General features: G+C 41.8%; 1 protein-coding gene across 3 annotated transcripts in view; it reads right to left on the bottom strand.

The window, feature by feature from the left end:
- Positions 1–14,942, bottom strand: part of LEMD1 (LEM domain containing 1) — a 68,107-nt gene that overhangs the window by 6,710 nt on the left and 46,455 nt on the right. The gene's annotated exons all lie outside the window — the stretch shown is intronic.

The following is a 14,942-nucleotide window of genomic DNA, read 5'->3' as shown; positions in this document are numbered from 1 at the left end:
GCCCCACAGTCCCTGCCCATAATCACCACATGGTACTGCAGCATGATAGTGGAGGGAATTAGAAATACCATGTTCTGAACATCTATTATCTTAGGCATTTAACATGCTTCAATTCACTTAAACTTTCTCTCCTTCTTTCCTTCCTCCCTCCCTCCTTTCTTTCTCTCTCTCTCTTTCTTTCTTTTCTTTCTTTCTTTCTCTCTCTCTCTCTCTTTTCTTTTTCTTTTTCTTTTTTTTGACGGACTCTTACTCTGTCACCAGGATGGAGTGCAGTGGCGTGATCTCGGCTCATTGCAATCGCCGCCTTCCGGGTTCAAGTGATTCTCCTGCCTCAACCTCCTGAGTAGCTGGGATTACAGGCGCGAGCCACGACACCCAGATAATTCTTTTGTATTTTTAGTAGGGATGGGGTTTCACCAGGATGGCCTTGATCTCCTGACCTTGTGATCCACCTGCCTCGGCCTCCCGAAGTGCAGGGATTACAAGCGTGAGCCACCATGCCCGGCCAATTCACTTAATCTTTCTAACAACTCTAGGAGGTAATTATTACAGTCACCATTTTACAGAGGTGGAAGGAGAGGCTTAGGGAGCTGAATTATTTGCCCTAGATAACACAATTCATAAAAGGCATAACTATAACTTAAACCCAGATATTCTGGCTCCAATGCTTTAAAACATATATTTCTATTATTATAGAAGAACTCATCATTGAAAATATCTCAAAACATGTTTTTAAAAACTTTTCATTAATTAAGAAATTATCAAAATCATTAATTTCCTATGGAAGTAACATTTTTAGCCAGTAGTTCCATTCTTAATTATCTTGGATGAATTGACATTTTCATAAGGGTGTTTTTTTCCAGGTGGACTATTTTGTGCTAATTCTGGCCTACTTAGGTATATCATAGTCAATCTGAAATAATATTGCGTATGATATTTTATGTCATACTGTATCACATTATAGTTAACTACAAAACACTGGGCTAACATCCAGAGCCAGAAAGAACGATAATCTTTTTGTATTCTCATTAAAATAATCAAAAAGTACATTTGCTTTTTTTTTTTTTGAGATGGAGTCTTGCTCTGTCGCCCAGGCTGGACTGCAGTGGCGCAATCTCGGCTCACTGCAACCTCCACCACCCGAGTTCAAGCAATTCTCCTGCCTCAGCCTCCCGAGTAGCTGAGACTACAGGTGCACGCCACCATGCCTGGCTAATTTTTGTATTTTTAGTGGAGATGGGGATTCACTATGTTGGCCAGGCTGATCTTGAACTCCTGACCTTAAGTGATCCGCCTGCCTCAGGTTCTCAAAGTGCTGGGATTACAGGCGTGAGTCACCGTGCCCAGTCTACATTTGGATTTTTAAGAAGAATCTACCTTGACTAAAGCCGTCACTAACTGTCCATAAAGAAATACAAGTTTGTTTGCATTTCCACAAGACATATATTTACTGTGTAGGCTTGAAGCTGGCCAAAATTTCACAGGCTGACACCTACAATTAAGGGTAGTCAAGAAAAGGGTGCTGAGAGCCCAGTTTCCTACCCTTTCTTTCTCTTATTCTCCCAAGACTCCTTACCGCTGGACTTGGAGAAGTCAGAAGTCAGAAGTGTCAGGGATGTCCCTGAAGCTTAGGGATGGCACTCTCTCCAAACTGAAACATAATACATCCTCCAATTGCTCTAAATCAATAATGCAATTACTTCTTAAAGGCCTATATGTAGAATTGGACACTTTTACAAATGACATAGCAAACTGGAAGTTATGACCTGCTTACAGGCAGAAAAAAAGAAAAACGTCCTTTTGATTTACTGATCTTTAAAATTTAGTTAACTCCAAATCCCTTTATTGACTAAAAATTATTAAGTTAGTAAAAGATCTATGATCATAGCAGACTTTTACTTCATTGTTTTTGCCTGAATCCTGATTTGATAAAGCTTTTATTTAAAACGTTGTATTCTCTTAACCCAAGTAATGATTTTGAATTAACTAAAAGGCTTTAAAAATTATCTGCACCACATTAACAAAAGAAAGGTTAAAAACCTTATGATCAACTCCGTTCCTGGTTTTTAAAAAATCTTCTAGCAACCAGGGGAGGTGGCTCACGCCTGTAATCCCAGAACTTTGGGAGGATGAGTCAGTTGGATCACTTGAGGTCAGGAGTTCGAGATCAGCCTGGCCAACATGGTGAAACTCCACCTCTACTAAAAATACAAAAATTAGCCGGGCATGGTGGTGTGCACCTGTAATCCCAGCTACTTGGGAGGCTGGGGTGGGAGAATTGCCTGAACCCGGGAGGTGGAGGTTGCAGTGAGCTGAGATCACGCCACTGCACTCCAGCCTGGGTGACAGAGCTACACTCTCTCTCTCTCAAAAAAAAAAAAAAAAAAAAAAAAAAAACTTTTAGTAAACCAGGAATAGGAACTTCCTTAACTTGATAAAAGACATCTTCGAAAACCTACACCATAAGTCATATTCAAAGGTAAAATATTAGAAGTATTTCCTTTAAAATCAGGACCAAGGAAAGAATGTCCACTGTCATCACTCTCCTTCACTAGTGTAATAAAAAGTCTTAGCCAGCACAGTAAAACAAAAAGAAATTAAAGACATACAAACCACGCTACAAAATAATCTGCAGAAAAAGTATTATAATTGCAAAGAGTTTATTGTTGTAAAATCAATATACAGAAGTCGACTTCATTTCTATACACCAGTAACAATTTAAAATATGCTTTAAAAGAGGTCCTATTCCCAATGGAGCAAAAATTAAAAGCCTACCTACTAATAAAGCTAACAAAAGATGAGCATATCCTTTACTAAGAAAATTATACAATCTTACTGAAGGACACTAAAGGAAATTTCAATAAATGTAAAGGCTTTAAAATACCCATTTAAATACACAGGACACAAAGATGGAAACAATAAGCAGGGGATTCCAAAAGGGGGAGTGAGGAAGGCAAGGGTTGAAAACATAGTATTGGGTACTAATGTTTACTACCCGGGCGATGGGATCATTAGAAGCCCAACTCTCAGCACCACATAATATACCTGTGTAACAAACCTGTGCATGTACCCCCTGAATCTAAAATTTTAAAGTAAATAAATAATCCATTAAAAAATACCGATGTATAAATGGAAACTTGATATATGACAAGAACTAACATTGCAGCTCAGAAGAAAAAAAAATGGACCATTGGAAAACAGTATTGGGAACAAATTGGGGTAGATGTACTTCTCTCAATTTATTCTGCTAAGTACAGCCAATCTCCCTGGACATTATACCTAAAACAAGCCTATGAAGACTCTGGAAGATATAGAGAGAAGGTCCACAGGCCAGGGAGCTTGAGACTCAGGGAAGACAAGGTGGTGAGTTCCTGGGTTTTTTTTTTTTTTTTTTTTTTTTTACCTTATATATCCTGGACTGGGAGCTGGAGGAGCTGACAACCTGGAAACACCAAGGGATGCAGGTGGAAAAAAGCTCCCGGAAAAGCCAAAAGACAAGGAAAAGGGCAGCCTGGTAAGACAAAAAACTTTTTGACATTAACTGCCCTGTGGCAGCCAAACAGCCCATCTCCACCCCAACCAGCCAAGGTACATGAGAAGCCTGGACTTTCACCCCCATGTGGCAAACCCTCCTGCTCCCCGCCTGGGTGATGTCAATGGAGCCCACATGGGAGCCCTCCCAGCAGCCCAGCAGTAAGGAGGCATCCCCTGCCTCCACCCACACCCCAAGGTGTCCCCAGTGGGAGCCTGGACTTTTACCTCCACCTGGCAGCAAAGAGGCAGCGCCCCTCTTTTCCCACCAGCGTAGAGTCAGAGAAGGTCTGCTAAAACAAGATTTAAAAGCCACCTAGAAGGCTGGGTGTGGTGCCTCATGCCTGTAATCCCAGCACTTTGGGAGGCCAAGGGAGGTGGGTCACTTGAGGTTAGGAGTTCGAGACCAGCCTGGCCAACATGGTGAAACCTCGTCTCTACCGAAAAAAAAAAAATTAGCTGGGCATAGTGGTGGGCACCTGTAATCCCAGCTACTCAGGAGGCTGAGGCAGGAGGATTGCTTGAACCTGGGAGGCGGAGGTTGAAATGAGCCAAGATCACACCACTGCATTCCAGCCTGGGTGACAGGGCGAGACTCCGTCTCAAAAAAAAACCAAAAACCAAAAAACAAAAACCACCCAGGGTCTCGTGAGGGGAGACCATAATAGACACTGACATCAAGATGACACAAATGTTGGAATTATCTTACCAAGATTTTAAAGCAGCTGTCATAAAATGTTTCAATGAACGATATGAACATGTTTGAAACAAATGAAAAAACATAAATTCTTTGCAGAGAAGTAGAATATATAAAGAAGAAGCAAGTGTAAATTTTAGAACTGACAGCCTGCGCAGCAAAACGAGATCCCATCTCTAAAAATAAAAGATAAAAAAAATCAGCCAGGCATGATGGTGTGTGCCTGTAGTCCCAGCTACTCAGGAGGCTGAGGCAGGAGGATCGTTTGAGCCCAGGAGTTTGAGGTTACAGTGAACCATGATTGTACCACTGTACTCCAGCCTGGGTGACAGAGTGAAATCCTGCCTTAAAAAAAAAATTAGAACTGAAAAAAATACAACCAAAATATGGACTCAATGGCAGAATAGAGAAGACAGAGAAAAGAATCAATGAATTTGAAGATAGAACAATATAAATCACCCAAGCTGAATGACAGAGAGAAAAGAGAAAAAAATAAACAGTGTCTCAGGGTCTCATGAGACTGTAATGAAAGACCTAACGTTTGTGTCATCAGAGTCCCTAAAGGAGAGAAGAATGAGGTGGGGCTAAAAAAAATTTTGAAGAAATAATGGCTGAAAATGTCCCAAATTTGGCAAAAGACATAAATCTACAGATCAAGAAGCGGCATGGACCCAAATCAGATAAACCTAAAGAAATCCATGCCAAGACACATCATAATCAAACTTCTGAAAACTTTTGTGCAATAAAGGACATTATCAAGAAAGTAGCCAGGCGTGGTGGTGCATGCGAATAGTCCCAGCTATTCAGGAGGCTGAGGCAGGTGGATCGCTTGAGCCCAGGAGTTTGAAACTACCCTGGGCAACATAGTTAAAAAGACAATGTATGGACTGGAAAAAAAACTTGCACATCATATATCTGGGGTCTATTATCTAGAATATATAAAGAATTCTTACAACTCAAAAAGAAAAAGAAAACCCAGTCTAAAGATGGGCAAAGGACTAAAACAGACATTTCTTCAGAGAAGATATAGAAGTGGCCAATAAGCACATAAGATTCCTTATAATAAGATAACGACATATCTTGATATAATGATGTCATAAGATAATGACATCATTAGTCATTAGGGAAATGCAAATCAAAACTACAATGAGATACAACTTTATACCCAGTAGAATGGCTATTAAAAAAAAAAAAAGGCTGGGCACAGTGGCTCACACCTGTAATCCCAGCACTTTGGGAGGCCGAGGTGGATGGATCACTTCAGGTTAGGAGTTCGAGACCAGCCTGGCCAACATGGTGAAACACCATCTGTACTAAAAATACAAAAATTAGCCAGGCATGGTGGCAGGCACCTGTAATCCCAGCTGCTTGCACGGCTGAGGCAGGAGAATCCCTTGAACCCAAGAGGCAGAGGTTGCAGCGAGCCGAGATCGTGCCACTGCACTCCAGACTGGGTGACAGAGAAAGACTCTGTCTTAAAAAAAAAAAAAAAAAAGGAAAATAGCAAGTGTTAGCAAGGATGTGTAGAAACTGCAACCCTCATACACTGTTAGTGGTAATGCAAAATGGCCCAGCCACTGCGGAACACAGTTAAGTACTTTCTCCGGAAGTCAGACATAGAATTATTATATGACCCAGCAACTCCACTCCTACGTACCTAGCCATAAAAAAAAAAAAAATGGAAATCAGGTACTCAAACACTTGAACATGAATGTTCATAGTGGCACTGTTCACAACAGCCAAAAGGTAGAAACAACCCAAATGTCCATCAATGGATGAATGAATAAACAAATTGTGGTATATACATATAATGGAATATAATTCAGCCATAAAAAGAATGAAGTGCTGACGCAAATACATGGACAACATAGATGAACCTCAAATACCTTATACGAAGCAAAAGAAGCGAAACACAAAACATCACACATTGAATGATTCAATTTATGTGAAATCTCCAGAAGAAGTAAATCCATTAAAACAGCAGATTACTAGCTGCTGCAGTGGTGGGGTGGGGTGGGGTTGGGGGTGGAGCGACTGGGGGGTAACTGCTTACTGGGTATTGGTATTTTAGGGTGACAAAAATGTTTTGGAACTAAAATAGAGGTGGTGGTTTCACAGCATTTTGAATGTACTAAATGCCACTAGATTGTGAACTGTATTATTTGTTTATTTATTTATTTAATTAATTAATTTATTTATTTTTTGAGACGGAGTTTCCCCCTTGTTGCCCAGGCTGGAGTGCAATGGCTCAATCTTGGCTCACCACAACCTCCACCTCCCGAGTTCAAGCAATTCTCATGCCTCAACCTCCCGAGTAGCTGGGATTACAGGCGCCCACCACCACACCCAGCTAATTTTTGTTATTTTTAGTAAAGATGAGGTTTCACCATGTTGGCCGGGCTGGACTCGAACTTCTGACCTCAGGTGATCTACCCGCTTTGGCCTCCCAAAGTGCTGGGATTACAGGCATGAGCCACCAAGTCTGGCCTATTTATTTATTTATTTTATTTTGAGACACAGTCTCGCTCATGCCTGTAATCCCAGCACTTTGGGAGGCCGAGGCAGGCGGATCATGAGGTCAGGAGTTCGAGACCAGCCTGACCAAAGCGGTGAAACCTCGTCTCTACTAAAAATACAAAAATTAGCTGGGCGTGGTGATGCACGCCTGTAATCCCAGCTACTCAGGTGGCTGAGACAGGAGAATCGCTTGAACCAGAGAGGCGGAGGTTGCAGTGAGCCGAGATAGCGCTACTGCACTCCAGCCTGGGTGACAGAGTGAGACTCCTCAAAAAAAAAAAAAAAGTTAATTTTATGTTGTGTAAATGTCATCTCAATTTTTAAAAATCTTGATTTTTGTCATTGTACTGTGATTATATAAGTGATATTATGTCTTTATTCTAAGGAAATACATACTGCAATTTTGGGCAGAGGTCAAAAAAACATGATGTCTGCAGTTTGATCTGAAATAGGTCAAGGAAAAAAGATAGATAAAATTGTAAAACACAGATGGAAAAATCTTAACCATTGGTAAATTTGGGAATGGTTAGATTCAATATGACCATGTAAGAATTCTTTGTTGGAAACTTTCTGTAAGTTTGAAATTATTTCAAAATAGGCCGGGCATGGTGGCTCATGCCTGTAATCCCAGCACTTTGGGAGGCTGAGGTGAGCGGATCATCTGAGGTCGGGAGTGCGAGACCAGCCTGACCAACATGGAGAAACCCCGTCTCTACTAAAAATACAAAATTAGCTAGGTTTGGTGGCGCATGCATGTAATCCCAGCTACTCAGGAGGCTGAACCAGGAGAATTGCTTGAACCCGGGAGATGGAGGTTGTGGTGAGCCGAGATCATGCCATTGCAATGTAGCCTGGGCAACAAGAGTGAAATTCTGTCTCAAAAAAAAAAAAAAGAAAGAAATTACTCCAAAATAAAAACTACAAATATAAGCACATTTAATTTTTAAAAGGCACCAAGAAGAGAGTAAAAAGACAAGCCAAAACTACTGGAAGATACGTGCTACACATATAGCTAACAGAAAATTGGTAACCACAATATATAAAGAGCTTCTATAAATTAAAAAGAAAAAGGTAAACAACCTAATAAAAAATGGGCAAAAGACATGAATAGGCATTTCACAGATGAGAAAACACAAATGACCAATAAATGTGAAAAGATGCCCAAACTTATTAATAATAAAATACATAAAAATTGCAACAATAAAATACCATCTGACACCCACCACACTGACAAAAATAAATCTAGCAAGGCTAAATTCTGAAGATTTAGAAAAATGGAGCATTTGTTTTTTTTTAAGACAGGATCTTGCTCTGTCACCCAGGCTAGAATGCAGTGGCAGGATCAAAGTTCATTGTAGCCTTGAACTCCCAGGCTCAAGCCATCCTCCTGCCTCAGTCTCCTGAGAAGCAAGGACTGCAGCTGGGCACCACTAGGCTCAGCTGATTTTTTTCTTAAATTTTATTTTTAGAGACAGGGTCTTGCTATGTTACCCAGGCAGATCTTGAACTCCTTATTTGAACTCCTCCTACCTTGGACTCTCAAAGTGCTGGAATAATAGGCATTAGCCACCATGCTCAGCCCCTGGAGCTCTTAATATATAGCTGGGGGAAGCAAAAAATGGTGCAACCATGTTGTAGAGCAATTTAATATAATCTCTTAAGTTGAACGTGTGTAGACCCCTTCCATTCAGCAGTCCTACTTGTAGGTACATTCACACAATCACAAAAAAAATTCTTACACATATACACACTGGGTCCTGTACCACAAAGTTTGTAACAGCATTGTTTGTGTTAGAAAAATTTGAAAATGATCCAAATGTCCAACAAATAGGGAATGAATAAAAATACTTCTCCAATAATTCTATATAGCAGTGAAAATAAATGAACTAAAGCTACCAATAATGACCATGTAAGCTCACAGCATGAGGCTGCATGGTAAGGGAAGCTGCAGAAGAAAACTTGCAATATAACATCATTTAAATAAAATACAAAATCATGAAAAACTGAACTAAAGTTTGTGGATACTATAAAGAAAAGGGAAAGAAGGATAAGTAGAAAATTCAGGTTAGTGGTTGCCATGGGGGAAAAGGAAGATGTCCCAAGAGGGATACACTGGGGGCTTCAGCTGATTCAGCAATGACTTATTTTTCAGTCTTTGGGGTGGGAGTCCAACTTCTCATTACGTAATTCTTTATTCCTTTTCATACGCATAATGTATTTTATTTTAAAAGATTTTCAGACACAGTTTTTTCCTCCCCACTTGGGCAAATTCCAGCTACCAATCTGCATATGTCAGCCCATTTCTAACTGTGCTGATTTCTGTGCCATGGTTTTAGTTTGTGCTGGGAAGGTTCACCAAGAAGTACCTCCCATGGACTCTCACTACGTAGCAAGAAAGATCAGCCTTTGCTTCCATGGGAAAACAGATGTCCCGAGTCCTTCTGTAATACCATGGAAAGGACACTGAGGGGAGCTATTTCATCACTCAGGTGCCTGGCCGTTTTTCCTCCCCTGTGGCCTTTTGATGTAATGGAGAGGGCAACAGAATGGAAATTAGGACACTAGATTTCTATTTCCAATTTTCCTCTAATCCTCTCTGTGGTCTTGGGCAAGTCATATTGCCTTTCTGCCTGTTTCCTCATCTGTAAGATAAGTCACATAGCCTCCTCCAAGAAGGCTGGGCAGCACAGCAAGACCTCATCTCCACAAAAAATGTAAAAATTAGCAGGGTGTGGTGGCACACACCTGTAGTCTTAGCTGCTCAGAAGTCTGAGCCCAGGAGGTCGAGGCTATGGTGAGCTGTGATCACACCACTGCACTTCAATCTGGGAGATAGAGCGAGACCCTGTCTCAAGAAAAAAATTATCTATAATAAATCATTCCTGGACTCATGAATTGTAATGAATAATTCCTGGTGCTTACGAAGCCTCGACAAGTCTCAAGAGATTAAAAATAACTCAGGGGTGCTCATATGGGAGGTACAACAGGAAACTCCCCTTCCTAAAATGAAGACATAGATCCATACTCACAAAGCAAAGTATAATTTAGCTAAAGCCAGTATGGGTGTATTCTTAGATGAAAAAGAAAAGAAAGCTGAGTTTTCTAAACAAATCCATATTTTTTTCTACAAGAGAACACCACTGCTCATAATTCAGTTTTATGAAAATAAGTAAGTTTACCTTTTTTTTTTTTTTTTTTTTGAGACGGAGTCTTGCTCTGTCACCCAGGCTGGAGTGCAGTGGCGCAATCTCGGCTCACTGCAAGCTCCGCCTCCCGGGTTCACGCCATTCTCCTGCCTCAGCCTCCCGAGTAGCTGGGACTACAGGCGCCCGCCACCACGCCTGCCTAATTTTTTTTGTATTTTTAGTAGAGACGGGGTTTCACCGTGGTCTCGATCTCCTGACCTCGTGATCCGCCCGCCTCTGCCTCCCAAAATGCTGGGATTACAAGCGTGAGCCACCACGCCCGGCCTAAGTTTACCTTTATTATCATCTTGGAATCATTATAATCAGGGTTTGGTTCCACTATTTCCTCCTGCTGGTCTTGAATTTCAAAAACTGGGTTCCATTATACAGAAAAGAAATCAACACTTAATCAATAAGATCAAGATATATTGATCATATCTACCAGGAGGTCAATATTTTTACAGGAAGAATGTTAAATTATATTCCTTGTAAAGATGGCATTTAGCAGCCCCCTTAGCACACGTCAAAGGTAAGAAGAAAGGGCTTATTAAGTAGTTAAGAGACTATGTAATTTTCTCTTCACTTTGACCCAACTTGAATATACAACTACTATTGGGAATAAGGATGTTTTTCAATTAATTAAGAAACTATTAGAGAGATGTTTAACATCAGGTCTTCTAAAACCTGTATATGCTACTTGAATCACACACTACTTAATTGTAGTCCTTTAATATATTTTCCCATGATACACTAGGCCTGCTGGTGGCAGCCTTTGGCGTGGGCCCTGCCTGTGCTATTGTAGGCTTACAAGGTATCTCATAAGCAACAATAGAAATTGAGGCACAGGGAGTTAAAATCCTGTTAAAGTTTTGGCAGAAAGACATTGAAATAAACTTACAATTCGGAAGGAAAAGTGAGACATGAAGTTTTCCTTCCCTTCCTTATCGTCCCCTGAGGTGTCAGTATGCTCTACACACTAAGAAAAGAGGCAGAAGTGACATGGACACAGAAGTTTTGGCATGCCTGGAGGCCAAGAAATGGAGTGGTGAGGTTGTGGAGGGTTTCTGCCTGCCTGGTAGTAGAAGAATTAGAGCAGTGGGAGGGGTAGGGGGACCAGCATGGACACATTAGTGTGCCCTGGGGCAAGGAAGAGGGACAGTGAGGGGAAGGAAGAGGGCTCTCTTGTAGTGGGGGCTGCAAGGAGGTGTGGGTATGTTCCGTGGTCAAGGAGGTAGTTACGGGTGATACAGAGAAGGAAGTGGTTATTGTGATTGGGTGATTAGTTACACTGAGAAAAATCAGAAAATTGAGGCTGAGTGTGGTGACTCATGCCTGTAATCCCAGCACTTTGGGAAGCTGAGGCGGGCGGATCACCTGAGGTCAGGAGTTCAAGACCAGCCTGGCCAACATGGTGAAACCCCATCTCTACTAAAAATACAAAAATTAGCTGGGTGTGGTGGCGTGCGCCTGTAATTCCAGCTACTCAGGAGGCTGAGGCAGGAGAATTGCTTGAATCCAGGAGGCGGAGATTGCAGTGAGCTGAGATCGCACCACTGCACTCCAGCCTGGGCAACAGAGCGAGACTCCGTCTAAAAAAAAAAAAAATTAGAAAGCTAAGTGAAAATGTAAATACAGTGAGGCTAATGTAATCTATAATCAGAGGACAATGGAATCACTGTCAGAGAAGTGATTTTATAAAAGTGAATGATTAAAAAGAACATTGGATTGTTAGATTGCAATTGGAGATAAATAGAAACTCATAGTTTTTAATTTTATGTATACTTACATAACAATAGAGAAGTATGTGTGTATATGTACATAGATACATACATTTATTTTCTAGCTCTGTCCACTGAAAAGGGCCTAGAAGCAGAGAGACCCAGTAGAAAGGTGCTCACTGAAGGCCTAGATCTTGGTTTCCAAACACCATCTTGTGAAAGGAATCAAGGCTCCTGGGGCGGGAAAAGTACAAGATGAGTCTGAAACATCTTTTTGTGCCAGAAACCAAGCAAGTACTCAAATAATGATGAGGACATATCAAAAGGACACAATATCTATCTTGAAGGGGCTCCTACTAGCCAAATCTGGGAAAATTTGAGTATGAAAATAGTGATGTCAATGGATACAATCCATTGGATGAAAAGAAAGCAATGAATTCATACTTACATGAATGAATGAGTGAGTGAGTGAGTTATTGAATGAGTAGGGAGAAAGGAAAACGCTTCTTACAGTAGAATGCCAACTAATAAATGTAGAAGGACTGATATAAATAGAAAATCTCAATAGGCCATCACCACAGTGGAAGTTGATTCAGGCAGAGTGTTCTACAGATACTAAGGCTAACGAGTGAGGGTCTATGAGGAACAATATGTTGGTGTCATTTCAGAGTATCTCCCCACAGAATGCTGTTCAATTACAAAGGCAAAAATAATGTTTTGGGGTTTTTGTTTTGTTTTGTTTTGACACAGGGTCGCTTTGTCAACCCAGACTGGAGTGCAAGGGCACAATCTCAGTTCACTGCAGCCTCAATCTCCTAGGCTCAAGCCATCCTCCCACTTCAGTCTCCCAGGTAGCTGGGACTGCAGGCACGTGCCACCATGCCCAGCTAATTTTTGTGTTTTTTGTAGAGAAGAGTTCTCACTATTTTGCCCACTATTGAACTCCTGAGCTCAAGCAATCCACCTGCCTTGGCCTCCCAAAGTGTTGGGATTACAGGCATGAGCCACTATGCCTGGCCAAGAAACCTGACAAACATCAACATTTCCAGGTAATTAAGGTTAACATTACTAGCAGTGGGACATAGTGACATTGTTTGTCCCGTGGCGATGTAATGAGAAGAGCGCAGAGCCATTTCTAAAGAATTCCTGCTGAGAACGCGTGGCCTCTAATACTAATCAAAAGGAAAAATCAGACAAATCCAATTTGAGGTTCACCCTTGTGATGCTGTGATACAGTCAGAAATATGCACTTGGTCTTCTGTCCCATCTCCTGGCACAGAGCTCCTGAAGCCCTTGTAATTTCCTGAGTAATAGGTGTGATAGAAGCATCTTTTATTATAGTATTTTTGTCTTAGTCCCAGGTTCCTGACACAAGAACTTCTAAGGACCCTTGGAATCTCTGGAGCTACAAGAGTTATCTTTTTGCATGCTAATGAGTTGACTGGTGCCCAGAGACCCTTAGATAGCTTCAAAATGGGGTCTGGTCGTCAGAAAGGCCAACCATGTGATTAGAAGATTTGAACTTGGGGCTGGGCATGGTGGCTTAGACCTGTAATCCCAGCACTTTGGGAGCCTGAGGCGGGTGGATCATGAGGTCAGGAGTTGAAGACCAGCCTAGCCAATATGATGAAACCCTGTTTCTACTAAAAATATAAAAATTAGCCAGGTGTGGTGGCACGTGCCTGTAATCCCAGCTACTTGGGAGGCTGAGGCAGGAGAACTGGTTGAACCTGGGAGGGGGAGGTTGCAGTGAGCTGAAATTGCACCATTGCACTCCAGCCTGGGCAACACAGCAAGACTCCAACTCAAAAAAAAAAAAAAAGATTTGAACTTGGAGCCCCACCCCCTGACTTCCAGGTAGAGGAGGGGGAGCTGAAGGTTGAGTTAATCACTGATAGCCAATCATGCCTAAGTAACAGAACCTCCATAAAACTCCTAAAAGACAGAGTTTAGAGAGTTTCTGAGTTGGTGAACACATTAAGGTACTTAGAGGGCAGCATGCCCAGAGAAAGCATGGAAACTCTGCATCTCTTGCCCTAGACCTTGCCCCCTGCATCTCTCCCATTGGCTGTTTCTGAGCTGTATCTTTTAAAATACACTGGTAAGGAAAGAGCACTCCTGAGTTCTGTAAGCTGTTCTAGCAAATTAGCAAATCCAAGGTGTTGTGGGAACCCTTGATTTTTAGTGAGTCAATTAGAAGTGTGGGAGACCCAGGACTTGAGATTGGCATTTTAAGTGGGGGGCTGTCTTGTGAGACTGAGCCCCTTAACCTGTGGGATCTGACGCTAACTCCAGGTCTATAGTGTCAGAATTCTACTGAATTGTTGGACACCTGGCTGGTGTCTGGAGAGTTGGAGAACTGGTTGGCATGTGGAAAAAAACCCACACATTTGGAATCAAAAGTGTTCTGTGGATAGAGATAGTTCCTAGTAACCCTACAGAATGAATGGCCTGTACTCTTGAAAACTGTCAAGGGCAGGAATGACAGGGAAAGACTGAGGCACCGTGGCTCCAGATCGAAGGAGAAGGAAGAGATGACAATTAAAGAGAGCGTGTGTTCCTGGAGTGGTTGTGGATGAGAAAGCAAAAAGACATCGTTGGGACAGTTGGTGAAACTTGCATGGGCCCTGAGTACCGGCTGGAAGCATTGAATCAGTGTGGATTTCCTTATCTGGAGGGTCATATGGTGGTTATGTAGGAGAGTGTCCTTTGGTAGGCAGAATACTTACTGGGGAGCCCAGGGGCTTCATGTCTGCAATTTGCTCTCAAATCATTCAGAAAGAGACAATGGTAGGGTACACACACACACTCCTCAAATGTAGTACAAGGTACCAACTGAGGAACTGGAGTGGAAGGAATGTGGGGGGTGTTTGTACTATCCTTGCAACTTTCTGTAAGTTTGAAAATATTTCGAGAGGTGTGGGAAAAGATTTAAGAACTTTTTCTTTTTCTTTCTTTCTTTTTCTTTCTTTTTCTTTCTTTCTTTCTTTCTTTCTTTTTTTCTTTCTTTCCTTTCTTCTTTCTCTTTCTTCTTTTTTTTTTTTTTGAGACAGGATCTCACTCTGTCACCCAAGCTGGAGTGCATTGGCACCATCATGGCTCACTACAGCCTCAACCTGGGCTCAAGCCATCCTTTCACCTCGGCCTCCCAAGTAGCTGGGACCACAGGTGCACACCACCATGCCCAGCTAATTGTTTTGCAATTATTGTAGAGTTGGGGTTTTGCCATGTTGCCCAGGCTAGTTTCGAAATCCTGGGCTCAAGTGATCCTCCCTCCTTGACCTCCCAAAGTGC

The sequence above is a fragment of the Nomascus leucogenys genome, chromosome 5 (genome assembly GCF_006542625.1).
Source record: "Nomascus leucogenys isolate Asia chromosome 5, Asia_NLE_v1, whole genome shotgun sequence".
In the NCBI taxonomy this organism is placed as follows: domain Eukaryota; kingdom Metazoa; phylum Chordata; class Mammalia; order Primates; family Hylobatidae; genus Nomascus; species Nomascus leucogenys.
The sequence above is the reverse complement of the archived record's forward strand: the minus strand, read 5'-3'. Positions and strand labels throughout refer to the sequence as shown.